Genomic DNA, 11,809 nt, shown 5'->3' with positions numbered 1-11,809 from the left:
CTTTTGTGCAGGCGATTGGATTGCATACCGTATATCGTATGGGGCAGCAGATGCAGAGTTATGTCCACGACCCTGTGATCATGCAGGACTATAGTCGTCGCATAATGGATGTGGCTGCCCAGACACTGCAGCGAGGCCGATCGGATCAGCGTTTGGCACACCAGCCAGATTATGTTGACCCAGCCACATACCAGCGAGGTCGTGGTATGCCACGGGGTGGTGGCCGACGAGCTGCTGCTGCTCCACGACGACCTGCTGGTGTTGGACGACGCGGTCGTGGGCGGAGAGGAGGTCCCCAGCAAGGGGGCTTTGAGGCTCCTGCTGATGATGTTGCTGCTGATATGGGAGGTGGCATGCATGAGACCGACATGACGTCTTACAGCCTTGGCATTTATGACACTCCAGGGACGTCGCAGGTGACCCCATCGGGTCAATTCTTGATGATGGGCTCGGATTTTCAAGGAGTGGAGTTGGGTAGATATTTCCCTGGCCCGTCTACCACTGATGAGTCTCGACCGATCCGAGATTTTGATAGTGGGCACCGACTGAGTTATGGCAGCTCATCACATGCGCAGGTATGAGTTTATTAGTATTAATTTTATTACTGTTTTTACTATAACTTATTTATTTTGTTTTAACTTTATTAATTTACTTTTTTAGGCTTCATGCGATGCTGCGACAGACGACTACATTCAGGATCCAGACACGATTATGGTAAGACAATATATATTTTTGTGAATTGTTATATAAATTTGATATTATTATGTAGCCTTCTACTGGACCTGACAACACCACCGATACATGTCATCCTGTGCCGCATCCGGCCATAAGGAGACGACTTGATGATGATGATCCTGATAGCGTACCCGGGCGGAAGGGGATGCGCCTCAGGCCAACGGCTACTTTGAGACACACCGGATGCGGGACACATTGATTCGGTCTTCCATATTTTTGTTTTTTTGGTGTAAATAATATTTTTTTGTACATTAACAACAATATTTAGTCGAATATGACAGTTACTTTTTTTAGTTCAAATTTCGTTTTATAGTTTTTGGTATAGTAACACAACAACTTAAACTTAACTTCCACTTAAATTAAAATAAAATTAAGTACAACAAACAAGGAAAACATTAGTACAATACAAACACAAACATAACAGGCCAACATAATAAAAAGACATGACATATGAAAATGACACTAAACACATACACGTAAATGTTCAGATACTCAGTTGTCATTTATTCTTCGCTCCAACCACTTAAATCGTTCTTCCATTTGTTCTTTTTCTTCTTCTAACTCTTTCACTCTCGCATTCACCTCCGCAAGTTCCCGTTTATATTTTTTGTTGCGTTCCTTGTGTGCTTCATAATTCCATTCAGCTCTCCATTTTTTATCTTCCACCTCCTTTAGTTTCTCCCTCATATCTGTAATAATTCTATCTGCCTCCTTTTGTATTCTATGCTGGTATAACAACATATTATGAAATTCATGTAATCTATCCCTGTAGTTTTCCTGATAACATGGTTCCTCAGCCCATTCATCAAATTCACAAGTAGGTTCCTCGGGTTGCTTGTACAACTTGTTCATATAGCACCAATAACGGCGTCCAACGTTAGCACCTTCCCACCCACAATCCATCATGCATGGTTTTCCACAAGAGCAAATTGGTGGACGACCATGTTGATCCATTTGTGAACTATTTGCTTATAATAAAAACCTTACTTGCTTTTAATGAAATATTTCTTGGGGGAAATTTTTAGCACACAAAATAAATACAATGACCCCATTATTTATAGGCTAAACAATACACATATAACGCCATATCTAATGGCGCTATATTAGATAGCACCATATCTAATGGCGCTATATTAGATAGCGCCATATCTAATGGCGCCATATCATGATGTTGTTGAGACGACTTTATGTCAGCCGGTCACACATATCTAATGGCGCCATATCATGATATTTTCAGCTTTTTCAGTTCGACAAGACAAGACACACATAGCGCCATATATATAATTTGTGTATTAAATATCGTGATAGCGACAAGACAACACACATAATAAATATACCGATAATTATATTAAATTATTATTTAAATAGGTAAAAAGGGAAAGTACAAATCATAATTAACAAACAAAAAAATATTATTTCATAGATACTTAAATCGTATACATAACAACTAATTATTACAACATGAACTCATGGGTAGTTAGGTACAATAGAAGAACACCCGCCCTGAGCTTGATTATTGTTGCCACCCAAAGGACATTTTCTACGGTCGTGGCCTGTTTGCGAGCATATACCACATTTGCGTGCATATACGATATCACTAACATCCATTTGGTTCCGTATACGCGTTCTCTTCTGCACCTGTCTTTTACGCAAATAGGACTTGTTACACACCATTTTAAATGGTTCTGGGGGCCAGTAATGCTCAGAACCCACTGGTTGCAGCTGACCACTATATGTGTTTACGTATTTGGAAACACTATATTGTTGATCAATATAGTTGGTCTCCGCATAACCAACACGTTGAAAACACTTGATGGCATGTGAACAAGGCATGTGGTATATTGACCATTTCCCACATGAGCATAACCTTGTGGATTCATTTACAGTATGTACATTATTACCCCGATTATTATGGATAGCGGTGCGAACTTCAAAAATACCTCGTTCGTTATCATATTGCAAAAAGGAATGTCAATGTGCTCGCCGTCTGTATTTCTCTAATCTCTTCATAGGCACTGGCATAAATTCAACACCCATTTCCATCAATTTCGTTGCAGCTACAGACCGTTGTACAAACCTCTCCGCCATCTGCTTAAACGACATACGCACCATGGCTGTGACGGGCAATCCTCTTGCCGACTTTAATAACCCGTTGAAGGATTCTGACACGTTTGTAGTAAGAATTCCCCAGCGTCTGCCACCATTTGCATGCAACGTCCACTTTTCAGGATCATGTCGCATTAACCAACGATATGCTGCATCGTCTTCTTGCCTGATAGAATCCATATGCCTCCGGAATTTATGTTGTTGGTGGTCTGTTGCTGCCATCCACATCAAATCATGTAGATCTTTTTTGGGATGTGCCTTCTTGAAATTGGCCTTAAAGTGCCTCACACAGTAACGGTGGTATGCATAAGGTTCTTGCCAGGCAGGAAGGTTCTCCACAGAACTTAATATACCCCCGTGCCGATCAGATATTAGACAAATACCTGAACGATGTTTGACAACGTGCTCTTTCAAGTGGTTCAAAAACATTGTCCACGTCTCTGTGCTTTCATTTGCACAAATAGCAAAGGCTAGAGGAAATATCTGTCCATTTGCATCCACAGCCACGGCTATCAATAGCTTGATATCGTACTTTCCATAGACATGAGTTCCGTCTATGGATATTACGGGCCGACAATACGGAAAACCATCAATTGCTGGCTTAAACGCCCAAAACACGTAATTGAATATATATTCTGGTTTACCCGGACTCCGCTCAAGCTTCCATTCAATAACTGCTCCGGGGTTAAAGTGCTGCAGTGCAGCCATGTAGCTAGGCAGATCTGCAAATGACTTATCCCAGTTACCATAGACTATTTCAAACGCTCTTTTGCGCCCAAGATATGCCTTTCTTTTAGTAATTGTGTGGCCATATTCCTGGTAGACTGCTGTAATGCACTCTTTGATTTTATACCTGATGGACGCTTCGATGTGCGGAATAAGTACAAGAGATATCAAGTCAATATCCAAGTTGAAGTGATTCCCGTTGAAAGTGTCCATTTCGCATGTGTGGGTGGGAATGTATTTACCCACTTTTCACATACCTGTTTTCTTCTTCGACGCACGCAACATCCAATTACATGGCCAAAACCACCTGCGGTAAATAGCCTTGTATACCGTCGGACTTGACTTCGATACTTGCATTTCACGACACTGTTTAACATTGTGCATTTTACAAGCCCTGCTTACGCGTGCTTTATCATGAAAAAGCATCCCCTTTGCAAGCACCGTTGGTCTAGACTCATCCCACATTGCTGTCCGTATTTCATCAAAATCCCGTGTGAGAGCTTCCACATCCGGCACGGCTGGCAAGTTATCAATATAAGGAATCTCCCTTGAATGAAACGACACTTCAGACTCGTTCACTTTTCGTCTATGAGGGGCTCTCTTCAAATCCGGTTCTTCCTCCTCGTCCTCTTCATCACCATCCTCACGAGCAAATGGTGTCTCATCTCCCGATTCATCGGCATTGTTATCGTAATCGCTGTTCTCTTCCTCACTCTGTTCATCTGCCAGATCCTGATGTAATACGTCGTTTTCGGGCAATTGAGTGAGTACGGGTAGTTCAACTTGCTCGTTTTCACTGCACATTTCAACAAAAATATAAGCTACTAAATTAATAAATGCTTTATATATGGTTGTAGTTTTTCACTTACAAGTTGTAATGTGATTACATTCCATGATGGACGTTTTCAGTTAGGTGATGACTACCGGATGGGTCACTTGTAAAATTCATATCCGGCCGGTACCCCCTATTAAATAAATGAGCGTTAAAATTTATTCAATATGCAAAAATATACATATTAACACAAATGAAAATTGTAGTTTACCTCTCTTATTGTGAATTATGGAAATCAGGGTATAAATTATTTTCTCGCTGCTCATTCGCCGACGGTGATAAATTTAAATCAAGAAAAATTCTTTCATCTGGAACATGTCCGGCAAAAACTGATCCAGAATAACCACCCGATGACTGGGGGTTATCTCTACTACGCACAACCTCATTTTTTGGAACGTCTTCGACCTTCACGTACATCTCCAACATTGTGATTACAAGAAATTCCCGGCATTCGTCGGGAGTCCTCAAGAAATCACTCAAAGTGTCATCATCGTCGATGTTAAACTCTGAGTAAAAAGCAACCCCTTGCGGCGTAACGGAATACGGATATCTTCTGGTTACTTTGAGTATCACTGAACGTTTTCTCACACTCATTTTTTTGCATAACAACGATATCAATGTTTCGTACTCAATTGAAAGTGGCAATTTAACATTACACTTAGCAGGTAAACTGTAGCCCACAGAGTTATTCTCCATCACAACCTCACCCCCAATATAATGATACTCTTATTCTACGTTCTTCAGACATAATGAAAAAATGCTGGAGAATTTAACAACAATAGAAAGCAAGAAGAGTTAAAAAAAAATTAGAATGAAGTTGCAGCGATTATACGATGTTTATATAGAAAATGGCTAGCCGGGTTTTTTTTTTGTATATAGCGCCACACAAAGTGGCTTTATACACATTTAAATTATTGAACCCAGACATTATTGGTGGGGTCAGGGTATAAGACATATAGCGCCACTATTAATGGCGCTATGTAAGTTTGTCAGTATAACGCCACTAATAGTGGCGCTATACAGTAACGGTACAGTTAACGTTACTGTATAGCGCCACTATTAGTGGCGTTATATATACTTTGGTAACTTTTTTTTTACACTTATTTTAGTAATTTTAGTAAAAATTAACAATAGTATGGTTTCGCACTCCATAAACTTTAGCTGATATTTCATGCAATGAAATGACAAGACAAGATATATTCGAGGATCGACGCTCTAGTCTGACTCTGACCCAAAAGAACAATTGGCCGTGAATTATTTTTGTTGGAAAATAGTCTTTGGCTGAGCAAGAATTTTCAAAAGAATGTTTGTAATATTCCTTAGTCACTTCACTCATAATCTTCAGATTTTAAATTGAATGGTTTGATTGTTTCATGTGGAAACAGAGTGTAATTAGGTTACAAGGAGGACCCTAATTAGAGAATACTTAGCTTATCATCTTGATTGTGTAATCATTTTCATTAAAAATGATTTATCCCTAGTTGTTAACATGCGAAATTGAAAGAGAGATTGACAAAATTTGTATCTAGGGCTTAAAAGAAGAGAGAATTGGGGAGAAAAACATCTTGCATTTCTGTAAAACCAAATAAAATGCTAAAATCCAGAACCTTCTGTCTCTCTACCTATGTATATATCTTGGGCCTCTTAACAAAGCTATTCATAAATAAAAAACTGGGCTAGGCCCAAATACCAAATACAAAAGAGCTAATATCGACAGCAGCCCAACTTGCTTCATGTAATCCCAACACCCCCCCCCCCTCAAGTTGGAGGGTGAACACACGCCCAACTTGCCAATCAAAGTGCGATGCTGCAAACCTGTCAAAGGCTTAGTAAAAATGTCAGCCATTTGAGAAGAAGTAGAAACGTGAGATAAAGAGATGAGGCCATTGGCTAATTTGGTGCGAATAAAATGACAATCGACTTCGATGTGTTTAGTGCGCTCATGAAACACTGGATTCTTGGCTATGTAAATAGCAGTCTGGCTGTCGCACAAAATAGGAATTGGAGCATCAATAGAAAGACCCAAATCAGATAATAACCGGACCAACCAGGCTAGTTCAACCATCACCTTACTCATAGCCCTATATTCTGCTTCAGCTGAAGACAAAGAGACGATATGCTGCTTATTAGATTTCCAACTAAGAAAACTACCACCCAAATGAATGCAAAAACCAGTGACAAAGCGTCTAGATTCATGACAAGCAGCCCAATCACTATCACAACTAGCAAGCAGAGAGATATCAGGAGAATTACTGAGAAACACCCAAAAGTAGAAGTCCCTTTTAAGTATCGCAAAACATGCAAAGCAGTAGCCATATGTGGGACCCGAGGTGTCTTTAAAAACTGACTCAAATGCTGGACAACAAAATATAAGTCTGGCCGAGTATGAGTCAAAAAATTGAGCTTGCCAACCAAACTTCTATAAGATTCAGGCTTAGGTAATACCTCACCAACATCAGAATGCAACTTGTGAGCAATGTCTAAAGGACTGACCACTTCAAAAGCATCAAGACAATTATACTCAAGAAGCAAATCAGAAATGAACCTCTTTTGATGCAAAAAGACCCAGACTTGTGATAGAATACTTTAATACCCAAAAAATAGCTAAGCAAACCTAAATTTTTGATCTTAAACTGAGCATAAAGGAAACTCTTAAGAGCAGAAATTTCAGACAAATAATCCCCAGTTAAAATAATGTCAACAACATAAACTGCTAGAAAAACAGAACAAGACTCAGTTCTCTTAATAAGCAAAGAATAGTCATTTAAAGAGTGAGAGTATCCCCTGGAATAAAGGGCTTGAGACAGCTTTGCATACCACTGTCGAGAGGCCTGTCTTAGCCCATAAAGAGACTTTTGCAGCTTGCAAACTAAAGTAGCAGATCCAGAAGAGGAGGACTCAATAGAAAGGCCCTGAGGGAGTTTCATATAAACTTCCTCATCTAAGTCCCCATGCAAAAAAATATTATTAACATCTAATTGAAACAAAGGTCACTGTTATTTAACTGCAATAGCAACTAAACATCTGACAGTACACATTTTAATCACAGGAGAAAAAGTTTCATTAAAATCATTCCCCTCTACGTGAGTATCACCTCGAACCACTAATGTTGGCTTATATCTTCCAACACTACCATCAATTTTATACTTTATTTTATAGACCCACTTACTGCCTATGGGCTTCTTACCAATAGGAAGCTCAACAATTTTCCAAGTTTGATTTTCTTCTAAAGCCGCAAATTCTTGTCTCATTGCCTCCTGCCAAATAGGAATGGCAGCAGCCTGAGCGTATGAATAAGGCTCCACTAGAACATGTTGTGTAGTGGAAGTAGAGGTAGAGGTGGAGCAAGAAATAGAAGGAGGAAGGTTAACAACATAGTCTTGGAGATGGGAAGGAAGATAATGGGATCTGGTGCTTTTCCTAAGCTCAGAAGGAGGGGGTAATACATTATCAGGTGAGGAAGAAGAAGGCACAGAGTCATCAGAAGGAGAGGAGGTAGCAGAAGGAGGGATAGGAACAAATGGAGAAGTATCATAGAACAAAGGAAAAGAAGGAGAAGAAGAAGAAGGAGTAGGAGCAGAAGAGGGAATCTTATAAGGAAACACATATTCATGAAACACAACATCTCTGAAAAATAAAATAGACTTAGTTTGCAAATTGTATAACTTGTACCATTTTTTGGCAAAAGGATACCCAACAAATACACAAGGAAAAGCTCTAGGGTGAAACTTATCCCTGTGACACTTGGGGACTGTAGCATAACATAAACAACCAAAAGGTCTTAAATGAGAATAAGAAGGGGGATGACCATATAATAATTCAAAAGGGGTTCTTTTGGATAAAACTGAAGATGGAAACTTATTAATAAGGTAAATTGTTGTCAATAAACAATTTCCCCAAAATTTGATAGGAAGATTGGATTGAAACTACAGAGCTCTTGAAGTTTCAAGTAGGTTTCTATGTTTTTTCTCAACCACACCATTCTGTTGTGGTGTGGGGGGGGGGGGCAAGTTGTTTGATGGATTATCCCATTATTAGAAAAAAATTGGGTGGCTGATGTAGAAGATCCAAGCTCTAAAGCATTATCACTTCTAATCTTTTGGACAGAAAGTTGAAATTGGGTTTTCACCATGGTTATAAATGTTTTAAGCATAGAAAATGCATAGCTTTTAGAGTGCAAAAAATGTGTCCATGTTGCTCTGCTATAATCATCAACTATGGTAATAAAGTACTTAGCTCCAGAATATGTTTGAGTATGGTAGGGTCCCCAAGTATCAACATGAATAAGTTGGAACAGAGAGGTAGACTGAGAAGAGCTATCTGGGAAATGTAACCTAGGTTGTCTAGCCAAGGGACAAATAGGACATGTAAAAGATTATTTAGCTGACAGGTCATTAGAAATATAAGGTATATTTTTCATTTGCACAAAAGGAACATGTCCTAATCTATGATGCCAAAGAACATCATTTTTATTCACAGTCTACTGAACAGTACAAGATGATAAAGGAGAAATAGAATTTGAATTCATAACTGCCTGATTTGCATGCAATGAAAAATTAGCATTTTGTACCACATTATTAAAGACAGAAACAAAATTATCAATATCAGGGACAATAGAATTAGAGAGTCCAGAAGGAGCAAAATGATCAAGGTAGAGCTTGTATAGTCTTTGGTTCATTCTATCAAGCTCCAGAAGCTTCTTCATAGAATGGGCCTGTATAAGTATACATGAAAAAGAAGTGAATAGTACATTACAATTGAACTGGATAATCAATTTGCTCAAAGAAATCAAATTATAATGGAAGGTAGGAATGTACAAGACATGATGGAGGGTAAAAGATGGCAACAAAGTTAAAGAGCCTGTGCAGGTAACCTTAACCTTGTAACCATTTGGCAGAGAAACTAGATAGGGGACTGGAAGAGGTGTGATGTTAAAGAGAAGATTATTGTTAGAAGTCATATGATCAGTTGCCCCAGAATTCACTATCCAAACCCTTCCAGCTACACTAGTTAATATGCGCACAATAGAACTACCATTCAAACACATAGGGGGAGAAGAATTAATACCAGCAAAATTGGCAGAGCCCATGAGATTTGGCTGAGAACTAGATTCACTTAGTGTAGACTGTTGGAGTAGGTTCATCAACTGAGTGTACTGCTCCTTGGTCAGGCCAGGAACCAAAGAGTCTTGTCCAGGTGAAGAACATGATGAAGGGGGTTAAGAAATCCCAGAAGACTGCCCCTCAACACTTGCAACAGTACCAAATCTTCTAGATTGCCCCTTTGTAAATTTGAAATTTGGAGGAAATCCATGTAATTTGTAACATTTTTCAATTGTGTGACCAGGTTTTTACAATACTTGCAAGGCAGAGAAACCTTGGTTTGATCAAAGTTCACCTTCTGGCCATTTTGATCAAAATTGACTCTTTGTGTGTACTGCTTTTGAGGTGGAAATTGGGGGGAAGGCTTGTTGAAATTTGCATTAAAAGAAGCTGATTCTGAGTTGAACTGAGTATTAGGGATAACCTGACTCTGTTTTTCATCTTGCAACATGATGTTGTACACAGTAACAAGGGATGGAGCAGGCTGCATCATCAAAATGTTGCTTCTAACCCCTATGTAGACCTCATTGAGACCCATGAGAAATTGATCAACCTTATCCTCTTCATTCTCCTTTTGGAGACCCACCTTAGCAGCACAAACACAAGAATTTGCATAACTACTGCACATAATCCCCAATTCATCCCATAGCTTTTTAAGTTTGTTGAAATATGAAGCAATATCAAGAGTCCCTTAGAAAGTAGAAGCAAGTTCTCTCTTTATTTCAAAAACTTTGGTTCTATTAACACTCCCATATCTATTATTCAATTTCAACCAGATACTTTCAACAATCTCGGAATACTGTACACTCTCAGCTATATCCGGTAATAACGAGCTAGATAACCATGATATGATCATATTATTGCACCTATCCCACTTCCTATATTGAGAAAATTCTCCAGGTAGGTTTAGCACAAGACCCATCTATGAACCCTATTTTATTTCTTGCAGATAACGACACGATCATACTACGTCTCCATCTTCCAAAACCAGTCCTCGAGAATGGCAGAGGAATAAGAGAAATGTCAGGGACATCAGAAGGAAGAAGAAACAACGGGCTAGAGGGCTCAGGAGTATATGTAGTGGCCGAAGATGTTTCAGGCACAGAATTAACCATGGTAGCAAGTAAATTAATAAAAAAATGAGAGAGTATACACCTTCAATAGAACAGCAACATACACAACTACACATGCAACAGGTTAGACAGAGAACGAATATACCGAACTTCTTCGCAACCTGAAAAAGCAAAGGCTGTGATAAAGAAAATGCAGCAGAAATCGACTAGCTCCGGTGAAATTGAGACAATGAAACTGAGAGAACACCAAAGCTTTATCCTCGAAAGCAAAACTCGTGCAGCAGAGGAGAAGAAAACCACACAAAACTTCTAAAAATTCTGACGGAAATTGAAAAATCGTGAATTTCCGGCGAAATCAGAAACCTCCGACGAAGACGAAAAACTCAACGAAATCAAATGAGGGTAACACCAGTGGATAGAGAATGACGAGAATCATCGAATTCCCTGCTCTGATACCATGTTAAAATACTAAATTGAAAGAGAGATTGACAAAATTTGTATCTAGGGCTTGAAAGAAGAGAGAGAATTGGGGAGAAAGATATCTCACATTTCTTAAAACCAAATAAAATGCCAAAATCCAGAACCTTCTGTCTCTCTACCTATCTATATATCTTGGGCCTCTTGACTAAGCTATTTATAAATAAAAAACTGGGTTAGGCCCAAATACCAAATACAAAAGAGCTAATATTGACAGCAGCCCAACTTGCTTCATGTAATCCCAACACTAGTTTTTAGCAATTTCTTTTGTATTCCCTCCTTACAAATTCTGCGTCTAACACTGCTTAAAGAGAAAGAAAAGCTACTAGAGTTGTGTATATATCACGGTAAAATCTCATTTATTTACTGCGTGGTGAAGTTTAGAGTAATATTTAGGGATCGGATAACAGGTAGGTATAATAAAGCTATAGCTTCTATAGTTTATATGAAAACTGAAAGTTCCCATAATGATATTCAAATGAGCTTGGGGTGTGAGGGGGTGGATGAGGCAGTTTTGGGACGAGTTCCTGCATTTATTTTCCAACCAAAGTTAATTAGATTCATACATATTTTAGTGGAGTTGGTTTTGCAATATCAAAGCTGTGCTGGACTTACTTTTGAATAAGTGAATGTGCAGGTAGCTTTCCACGAAAGATAATTGGAATGATGAACCTAAGTCCACCAGACACATGTCACACACTAAATAATATTTATATTGACTATCTCAAAAAAAGAACTTAACGTAACTTACAACAGCA

The 11,809-nt window shown here is 38.9% G+C and overlaps 2 long non-coding RNA genes across 2 annotated transcripts; one reads left to right on the top strand and one right to left on the bottom strand.

The window, feature by feature from the left end:
- Positions 1-451: 451 nt before the first annotated feature.
- On the top strand, positions 452-1,002 carry LOC142174965 (uncharacterized). Its single transcript, XR_012704154.1, has 3 exons — positions 452-575; positions 661-714; positions 770-1,002. It is a non-coding gene; the product is annotated as an uncharacterized LOC142174965 (long non-coding RNA).
- A 4,945-nt stretch (positions 1,003-5,947) lies between these two features.
- LOC142179487 (uncharacterized) lies at positions 5,948-11,594 on the bottom strand. Its single transcript, XR_012707754.1, has 2 exons — positions 9,467-11,594; positions 5,948-6,496 (listed from the first exon to the last, which is right to left on the bottom strand). It is a non-coding gene; the product is annotated as an uncharacterized LOC142179487 (long non-coding RNA).
- Between the last annotated feature and the right edge of the window lie 215 nt (positions 11,595-11,809).

The sequence above is a fragment of the Nicotiana tabacum genome, chromosome 3 (genome assembly GCF_000715075.1).
Source record: "Nicotiana tabacum cultivar K326 chromosome 3, ASM71507v2, whole genome shotgun sequence".
Lineage (NCBI taxonomy): Eukaryota > Viridiplantae > Streptophyta > Magnoliopsida > Solanales > Solanaceae > Nicotiana > Nicotiana tabacum.
This window is presented reverse-complemented; position numbering and strand designations above follow the sequence as displayed.